The sequence below is a fragment of the Saccopteryx leptura genome, chromosome 9, assembly GCF_036850995.1.
Source record: "Saccopteryx leptura isolate mSacLep1 chromosome 9, mSacLep1_pri_phased_curated, whole genome shotgun sequence".
Classification (NCBI taxonomy): domain Eukaryota; kingdom Metazoa; phylum Chordata; class Mammalia; order Chiroptera; family Emballonuridae; genus Saccopteryx; species Saccopteryx leptura.
In genome coordinates this window covers 35,032,794-35,042,072 of record NC_089511.1, presented here as the reverse complement: position 1 = coordinate 35,042,072, position 9,279 = coordinate 35,032,794, and the positions used below count along the sequence as shown (strand labels likewise).

General features: G+C 50.6%; 1 pseudogene; it reads left to right on the top strand.

Moving 5' to 3' along the window:
* The first annotated feature begins 7,809 nt into the window (after positions 1-7,809).
* On the top strand, positions 7,810-7,886 carry LOC136381639 (small nucleolar RNA SNORA31; annotated as a pseudogene).
* The last annotated feature ends 1,393 nt before the right edge of the window (positions 7,887-9,279 follow it).

Here is a 9,279-nt window from a genome sequence, read left to right as displayed (position 1 = left end):
GGGAGTTGAGGTGACAGCATCCAGGGGTAGAGGAGGAGGAGGTGGCAGAGTAGGATCTCCACCAACAGGGACCTGACCCTTGGCTGCAAGCCCTCAGGAAACCTGGGTCTCTGCCTGGAGTCCCCGTGTCTGTCCAACCCCCTAGAAGGTGAACCCCACGAAAGCAGGGACTGCCCCAGAGTTCACTGCTGGATCCCCACAGCAAGTGGCCAAGTGTCTACATATAGTAGGTGCTCAGTAAATATGAGATGAGCTGTCAGATACTCAGCATGGGATAAAGGGGCAACCACCCAGGTGACAAAGAAAGAACCAGACCCCACATGGGATGGGACTCAAGCTCTAGAAATGTCTGGCCTCCTCCTCATCCCTCCCCTCGCTTCCTCTTCTCTCTTTCCCTCTCCCTCCCTCTTTTCCTCTCTTCTCTCTTCCTTCTCCTCTCATCCTCCCCGACAAGCTGAGGCAGCCACCGAGGGACTCCGGTCCCAGACACACAGCAGTTTGCAAGCTCATAAGAAAGGGGAAATTGAGGGGCAAGGAGGGGAGCACGAGGTGTAACAGGAAGAAACGGGAGACCGACATGCCATGCGCCTCAGCAGTTGAGGAACAGAAGGTCAAAGAGGAACTGGCCAAAGTCACCAGCAAAGTGAGGCAAAGGGTGACATGGCTCCTAGCGGCTCTGTGGTGAATGAACAGCAGCCCCCCACCCCAGTCCTAATGTCCCCACTGTAGCGATTACTGTACAGACAGGGAGCAGATACCCTTGGGGCTGCACCTAGGTGACACCCCACCATTGTGACAGATCTGGTGCGTGCTTCCCCAGCGTCTCCGTGTTTCTGCTTCCACGGGTGCACAGCGGGGACTCTCTTCTGAGAACTGTGCATGAGCTACTGGACCCCCTGCTGCAATCCCCCAGGGCGGCCCTGGCTCACCGGCTACCGGTGGGACGGTGAAACCAAACCCAGCTCTGCAGCGGGATCAGTCCGAAGCTGCGACTCAGCTAGAAATCACTGCTGACGGGTGTCTTCTCTTCCCTTCTCCTGCTTTCTTCACCCTTTCCTGGTTTCTCCCGGGGCATTTTTTTAATCATTTGCCCACAAAGCCTGTTCAGGTCTGTCTCCTGGGAACCCAATCTAAGACAACCAACTGATTGACCTTCCCAGTTAGCCTTTTGAGAAATCTTACAAAATCAATGCAGCTGCTTCCCAGGGAGAAATAAATGGAATTTACATAAATTTGCATACCATTCTGGATCTCCCTCCCCAAAGCCTGCCCCCCTTTGATACCTAGCACCCCAAGTTAAGACCTGCCACCTCAGTGTATGTAGCCAGTGGAGGGTAACTGGAGACCCCTGGGCCAGCGTTCGGCTCTCAGCCACGCACCTGCAAGGTGAGTAACCTAGGGCCATTTCTCCCCTCTCTCAGCTCAGTATGTCACACCATCCTCACAGGACTCTCGCGGGAACTGCCCTAAGGACCCACAGTCAGCCTGGTGTCGATGCTAACTGGAACCATTATTGCTGCTGTTTTGCTGTTTCGAGTCCTTACTGGTTTGCTTGTGATTGGAATAATTAAATATGCCAAGCCACTTATTAAGGAAAGGTTTGATTCATTTCCAGGATCCAGATATGTAAAATCAAAAGTAGTACCTACTTGATTTTTTTTTTACTTTTTTTTCCCCCCCTTTTACACATAATCTCGATTAAGTTTGTAGACCAGCTCTGAGAAGGATGATGTTACCAGACAAGAAAACCCAGAGCGGGAACAGGTAACCTGCCCTGGTCACACACCTCGCAGAGGTGAAGGGGGACACCTTGGGACCCGTCCCTGCTTCCCACCCTCCGAAAGCCTTGGACGTGCCCACTCGGAATGTCGTTGGGAGACCCCGAGTGCCGCACACCGTGTTGCCACGTCTCTGGAAGGAGATCTGAAGGGCTGAGTCTGTTGTCTTAACCATGTCTTCTGCTGTTCATCAACCTGGGAAAACAGCTGCTAACATATCACTTCTGCCTCCTAGGTTCCCATGCAAATCGCTCCCAGAGCCGAGGAAAGTCAGCGCTTTCAATAGTTCACAACCTTCGCCTTTTCCTCTCCTTTCCAATTCAGGAACTGAGCTGAGTTCCTTTCTCCCCAGTGCTGGGCAAGAGAGGAAGCAGTTTCTGCCCGCCGCTGCCTGCTCAGGCGGGGGCTTGGGTGGGCTGCTGTTTCCTGCCTGCCCTTTGCCCCCTGTCACTCCCAGCCCATTCTCCAGTAACAAATGGGCCACACCTCCTGCCATACGTTCCCACTGCACCTTCCAGGTAGCCCACCTTGATTTTACCCACTCCCCAGAGAGGAACAGATGAGGGTGTCCAGGGGTTCTTCTTTAAAACAAAGAGATGAGCTTTGCTCAGCAAGGACATAGCCATCTGTCCCCACCCACAGGGCAGCCACCAGTTACAATAGGGTCCCCTGTGCTCACAGGTCATGAGTAGAACATTTTTTTTACATGACCACCCTATAGCATCACTAATGCCTGCCCAGTGGAGAAAACAAAGTGTAAAACAAAGGATGTCAGAATTATGTCAATGAAGTAAGAATTATAACCCGAATTAGTGAAAATGACTTCCTGGGCCAGGCACTGTTACACATTTACATATTATTCCTACATGTTCATCCACTGGCTAAATTCTAGTCTAACTCCTCGCCTTGACCAGTGTTTGAGTCACCAAGAAACTATTATCCTGCTTGTATGCTTCTACAGATGGGGACCTCATTCCTCTCCAAATCTATAAAGTTCTTCCACACAATGAGATGAAACTGGCCTTCCTGCCCCTTCCTCCCCCCGGCCTTTGGAACCAGACCCACAAAGCAAGCCTGGTTATGACCCATGAGACACCGATACACAACTGTCCTTCCTCCCTTTCACTTCCTTCACCCTTTCTCTGGGGGTCATCCCCACCCTGACCACCTCTCCCTGGTCAACAGAAGCCAACACTGACTGAAGGCTTCACTTCACACCAGGAGCTTTGTGGTCATCCTCTTAGTCCTCACAACAACAGTGCCGTGGGGACAGGGACGGACAATAGTCTGTTGTCCTCCCCCACCCCCCACCCCGAGGGAGACAGGGAGGGGGTTGATATCTGTTTGAAATTAAGGTGGGAGGGAAAAGGTAGAGGAAAGAGAACAGCCTAAAATAACCTCTTGGGTTGATTCAAATTTTTGTTTTATCCAAATTTTATCACATAGCAGGCATCGTGTACGAAGCCATCCTGGTTCAGGGAGTGCACTGGAATGAGCTTGGAAAGGACTCGTTTTACGGGCGTGGGGTGGGGGTTCCCGCTCTATCCAGCAATGCACAGCTTACAAAATCATAACCTTCCGTGCTGACACAGCAACCACCCATCAGACGTCAGCTGGAAAAGATGAGGGAAATGTCTGATTGAGCTGTGCTCCGGCCCTTGGCCACCAGCGCTTCCCACCCCTGCCCGGCCCCAGGCAGGGTCCCCGGGCAGCACCCCAACTAATGCTGCACTAGTGACCCAAACCAGCGGTGTTTGCTTGGGGAGTAGGGCTCCCAGCCTGGCCTGCCGCCCAGCCCTGCCAGGCAGAGGGGCCTCCCACCTGCAGGCCTCCCTGAGTGCCTGCGGGAAAGAAATGCTCCCAGCAGCTCAAGTATTTCTCCCTGCAGGTGCCAGGGCCCTCCCCGTCGTACCTCCACCCACACACCCTCAAGAATAGCAGAGGCCGCAAGTTTTCAGTAGTTCATGCCTCCGATAAGACTGAGTAGGCAAAGAAACACCCAGAGGTGGGAGCTGGCTGGACAATGGCTGGCTGGCCCTGGGGATCTGTCCCCGTGAGACGCACCACTGAAGGCAAACCAGATCCGACCATGACCTGGTTCAGGGCCGCCTTAACAGTGTCTGTGTCAACCTAGGAAGCCATATGATAAGCAAAAAGATATTGAGTCCCAGGCTGTTTAGCTCAGCATGGTGGCTCTGATAGCAAATAATGGGAAATAGCCTAAATAACCCACAGGCAGAGCCAGCTGATGGGAAAGAGGATGAAGCCAAAGGACGCAATACTGCCACAGCCATTGAAAATGTGTGTGTGTGGGGGGGGGGGGGGTGCTTTTGCAGATGTGGAATACGTCCTCAAGCTGCAGTTACAGGGCAAAAGGAAATTACAGAATAGTAAATGCTACGTGACTCTGATTTTGTAAAAGCACAACGTGCACACAAATACATACAAGGAAGACATCTGTAACATCATTTCGGCTATGCTTCAGGATATTTACAGGAGTCTTCTCAAGGGACAGGATTACAGGCGATGTTGCTTGTTTTATTTCTGATGATATGTGCACGATAGTAGTTTTGTGAAATTATCTTTTCTTAAATTAACTTTTTGGGGATATAATTTTCATACAATAAAAATGCACTCATTTGAAGTGTACATGGTATGTTGACAAGTTTGACAAGTTCTATGACCCATGTAAAAACCAGTGTAGACAAGATATAAAACATCCTATCATCCCCCAAACTTCCCTTGAGCCCCTTTCAGGTCATTCCTGACCTTGCCCCCGATTCCAGCCCCAAACAACCTTTTTTTTTTTAAATGAAAGGAGGGGAGATAGTGAGGCAGACTCCCACATGCACCCAAACCGAGATCCATCTGGCAATCCCCATCTAGGGCTGATGCTCAAGTACCAAGCTATTTTTAGCACCTGAGGCCAATGTTCTTACTCAGTATAACATTTTTGAGATTCACCCGTGTTATATGTACCAGTAGTGTTTCCTTCTTATGGCCAAGTGGTATTACACTGTAGAGATATGCCACATGGTTTATCCACTCACCTCTTGATGAGACTGTCTCCAGTTTGGGGTTACAATGACAAAGGCTTTATAAGCACTCCTGTTCAAATCTTTCTGTGGACATATGTTTTCATTTCTCTTGGGAAAATGGGTAGGAGTGGAATTGCTGAGTCACATGGTACACGTATGCTTAGTTCTGCAAGCAACTCTGACACTATTTCACAGAATGATGATATAACAACTGTACATTCCCACCAGCAACAGAAGTTCCAGTTCCCCAGTCCTCACCAGCAGTAGGCATTGTCAGGCTTTGTAATTTAGCCACTCTAATGGGTATGTATCTCCTGGCCTTAATTTGCATTTCCCTGATAAATAGTGTGGTTGAACATCTTTAAAAATATTGGCCACGGCCCTGGCCGGTTGGCTCAGTGGTAGAGCGTCGGCCTGGTGTGCAGAAGTCCCAGGTTCGATTCCCAGCCAGGGCACACAGGAGAAGCGCCCATCTGCTTCTCAAACCCCTCCCCCTCTCCTTCCTCTCTGTCTCTCTCTTCCCCTCCCGCAGCGAGGCTCCATTGGAGCAAAGATGGCACGGGTGCTGGGGATGGCTCCTTGGGCTCTGCACCAGGCGCTAGAGTGGCTCTGGTCACAACAAGAGCGACGTCCCGGAGGGGCAGAGCATCGCCCCCTGGTGGGCAGAGCATCGCCCCCTGGTGGGTGTGCCGGGTGGATCCCGGTCGGGCGCATGCGGGAGTCTGTCTGACTGTCTCTCCCCGTTTCCAGCTTCAGAAAAAATACAAAAATATATATATATATATATATATATATATATATATATATATATATATATATATATATATTGGCCATTCATATATTCTTTTGTGTGACATGTCTTCTGCTTACCCCATTTTTTTCCCATGAGGTTGTTGGCTTATTATTGAGTGTAACAGGTTTTTGATTTTTCTTTTTAAATATACCTGATTAAAGTCCTTCATCGGATACACGCATTGTAATATTTTCTCCTACTCAGTGACTGGAACAGGCTTTTCCACTTTTTTAATGGGTTTTGTGGTTTGTTTGTTTTTTTAAGAACATAAGTTTAAAATTTTGATTAAGTTCAATGATCAATGTTTGTTTTTTTCCAGTGGTTTATGCTGTTTTGCTTTATCTAAGAAATCTTTGACTATCCTAAGGCTATAAAAAAAAATTTTCTCCTGTTTTTCTTCTTGAAGTTTTATAGTTTTGGCTTTTATATTTAGGTGTATAATCCATTTTAGTATAATTTCAGAAATGGTGTGAGATAATGTTTGAGGTCTGTTTCTGTTCACGATCTAGGACCGAAAACTTTTGGCTGTCCCTTGAGGCTTTACGATGCGCTCAGTTCCCACCATTAATTCACAGATGGCCTCGTGGAACACTCACGCCCTCGACACAAGCAGGTGTCCCGATGCTGATTTGTTGAAATGCTCCCATAGTAGAAATTCTAGTCAATTACACTGCCAGGGTAATTCAGAGGCAGAGGGACACCTTGATGATTTAAGCCACTTCCAGCGTCAACATCCCCGATCCTCCGCAGCCCTGCACGGAAAGGTGACGTTGCGGGGCGTGGTCACAGAGGTGACGTTGCAGGGCGTGGTCACAGAGGTGACGTTGCAGGGCGTGGTCACAGAGGTGACGTTGCAGGGCGTGGTCACAGAGGTCCCGTCAGCACAGCTGGGCCACAGGAGCCTCAGCTCTCTCCCTGTCATCAGGTTCACTTAATCCCCGGGAAACATGACAATCCATGGCATCCTCGGCAGGATTGAGGACATAAAGTGTGATTTATTGCTGCTGAAGCATGTCCTTTTGTATTTCCAAACTGCCTTGGGGAGCAATTCCTCTCCATGTCAGCAGCTGGCTCAGGAGAGGAAGACAGGGGGGAGCGTGAGGAAGAGGGAACTGTCACTGCGCATGTGCGCCCCTTCTCCGGGGACCCTCGCCGGGGACCCCGCGGACCACCTCAGGCCAGGAAGACGTCCGGCCTCCAAGTCCTAGGGAGGAGACTCCGAGGACCCTGGTGTGACCCAGGCTCCTGGGCCCACGGGAGGAGCCCTGGGTCTTCCACACTTCCTGCCCTCTCTGGCCCAGCTGCCCTGGTTTTATTAGAACCAGTTGCAGATAAGTTTTCTAGAAACAACAGGAGCTGATCTCATCTGCCTCTCCCAGAGCAGAGGAAACACACACAGGAGAGCTGAGGTTGGCAAGCCTTTCCCTGGGATCCTCCTGAGTCCTCACCTAGGAGGGCAGTCTGTCACCGCGAGCATTGTACAGAAGGGGAAACCCCTTGGCCATCCCACTGTGTTAAAATTTCAGGGGTCACTTTTCCCTGACACTGCTGCCTGGGTCCCAGTCCAAAGTCCTAGTTCTAATTAGCGCAGTAAGTGGAATCCTCAATTTCCAATTGACTAATATTTTCTGAGCTCCCTAGTGCCCCAGGCCCCAGGTTAACTGTGATGACACTAACAGGGATACAGTCCCTAGCCTCGGAAGCTCCTGGCCAGGCAGGGAGATAGAGTCATCCCCACCTACCTGCTGCCAGAGCAGTACGCACTCTCAGTCACGTTACCTGAGACCCAGCTTTCGAGCTGGAGGACGGAGGGACACTAATGCCCAGGGAATCTGACGGGGCTTCACCGAGGAGACCCAGAGTTTGCTTTGCCCACTAGACAGGGTCTAGAACCATCCTGTAAACACACCTTAAAAGACCAGCTACTCCTGCGAAGTTATGTGAAGAGTCAGCACTTTTTTATCCAAAGAAAGAACTATGAGCCTCTTTATCTGACTCTCGGAGACTCAGCAGGGCCTGAGGGTTTTGAGAAATGCGCCCACACAGAAGGTGGGAGAGAAGCGTGAACCATCGACACAGATTAACTGGCAGGAGGAAGAGCTCTCTCCTTATGGCAGGAACATTTCTCACCATGGATACCCCTGTCCTGGCCTCAGAGACAGACCTTCTCACAAACAAATATTTGTTGATTAAATTGTTGCTGCTATGCAAAAGAAAGAATCCCTACGCTTTCTGTCTGTCTTCATGGCAGCCCAGATTGAATAGGAGACTACATCTAAATAATAATAATAATAATAATAAATAAATAAATTGTTGCTGCTGTTTTCTCCCCCACATCTAACTGCTCTGATGGATAATGTTTAATGAAGACAAGAACGAGGCAGGAAACACTGGGGAGCTGTTCTCGGAGCCAGGCTCTGGGCTAAGCTCACGGGTCTCATCTCAGCCTCACAGCCATGCTTAGAGGGTCACCTCTGTTGTTTTCTCACGTCACAGGCAGGCGATGGAGGGTGTGAAATCCAGGCACTTGAGCCCATGTCTTTCATACTGTGCTCTACTGCTGCTCCCCAGGAGCTCATGGAGGAAGGGGGACTCCCCAACACCTAGCCTGGCACATGGAGGGGGCTTCATCAGTGTCACTGTCCCTGATGAGCTTCAGTCCCCTGGGTGCTGCCTGTGCACTTGAATATATCAGAGCGTTTGAAGCTCTCATTATCCCCATTTTACAGATGAGGACACCAAAGCACAGAGAAGTTAGATGTCTTATCCAAAGTCACACAGCTAGTAAGCAGCACAGCTGGGAGTAATGTCTTAACTAGAAAACCACGTGATCGCTCAGGTCACTTGCACTCAGTAAATACCTGCTGAGTGACTCAGGAGTGAAGTACATGAATAGAGTGTAAAGATCATGGCTCCTGGTTGTGATGAACATCACCATCACCACCATCATCTCCATCATCATAATTAGTATTACTAATCCAAGAGGGATGTCCTTCTTAAGCCTGACTAAGAACTAGCCATGGACTCCAACCAGCTCCTCTGATGCCCAGGCCAGTGGCTGCTGCTCCACCCTGCATCCTTGGTGTGCCCAATGTGGTCCACCTGACTGTGTCACCTTGCTGAGTCCACTGGGCAGCCCTGCCTTCCTCTCCCTCCTGGTGGTGACCTGAGACCTCCACCTTTGTCCCCAGGGCCCCAGGCTTCTTCCCACACAGAGCCTGGGCCAGGTGCCTGCCCCCAGACCCTGACTGGAATTACCAGAGGGTCAAGGCGACAGAGACCAAGAGCCTGGGTTTGGGAAGTGGACAGGCTGCTGCCCAGAGCTTCTCTGGGCAGTTTTCCTAATCTTGCCGTCCTTGTCTGGACAGTGGGGACAAGAACAGACCTAACTCATAAGGTCATCATTTTCTTTCCCCAAACCAGTGGTGCCCACATTCAGCTCGAGGTCTGACAAGCTCACAAGCCCACATGCATGGCTCCGGTGGCCAGGTCTGGGCAGAACACAGCACCCTCCATCAGAGCCAGCACAGCCACGTCAGCAGGCTGCAGGGGTGGGGTGGGCGTGGGGAGACAACAGTGCTGCCCACCTGGCCAGTGCGTGGCTGGAGCAGCATCCCCAAGTGGTCATTGCCATGGTCATTGCTGTGGCCCAGTGCTCATTGCCAGGGGC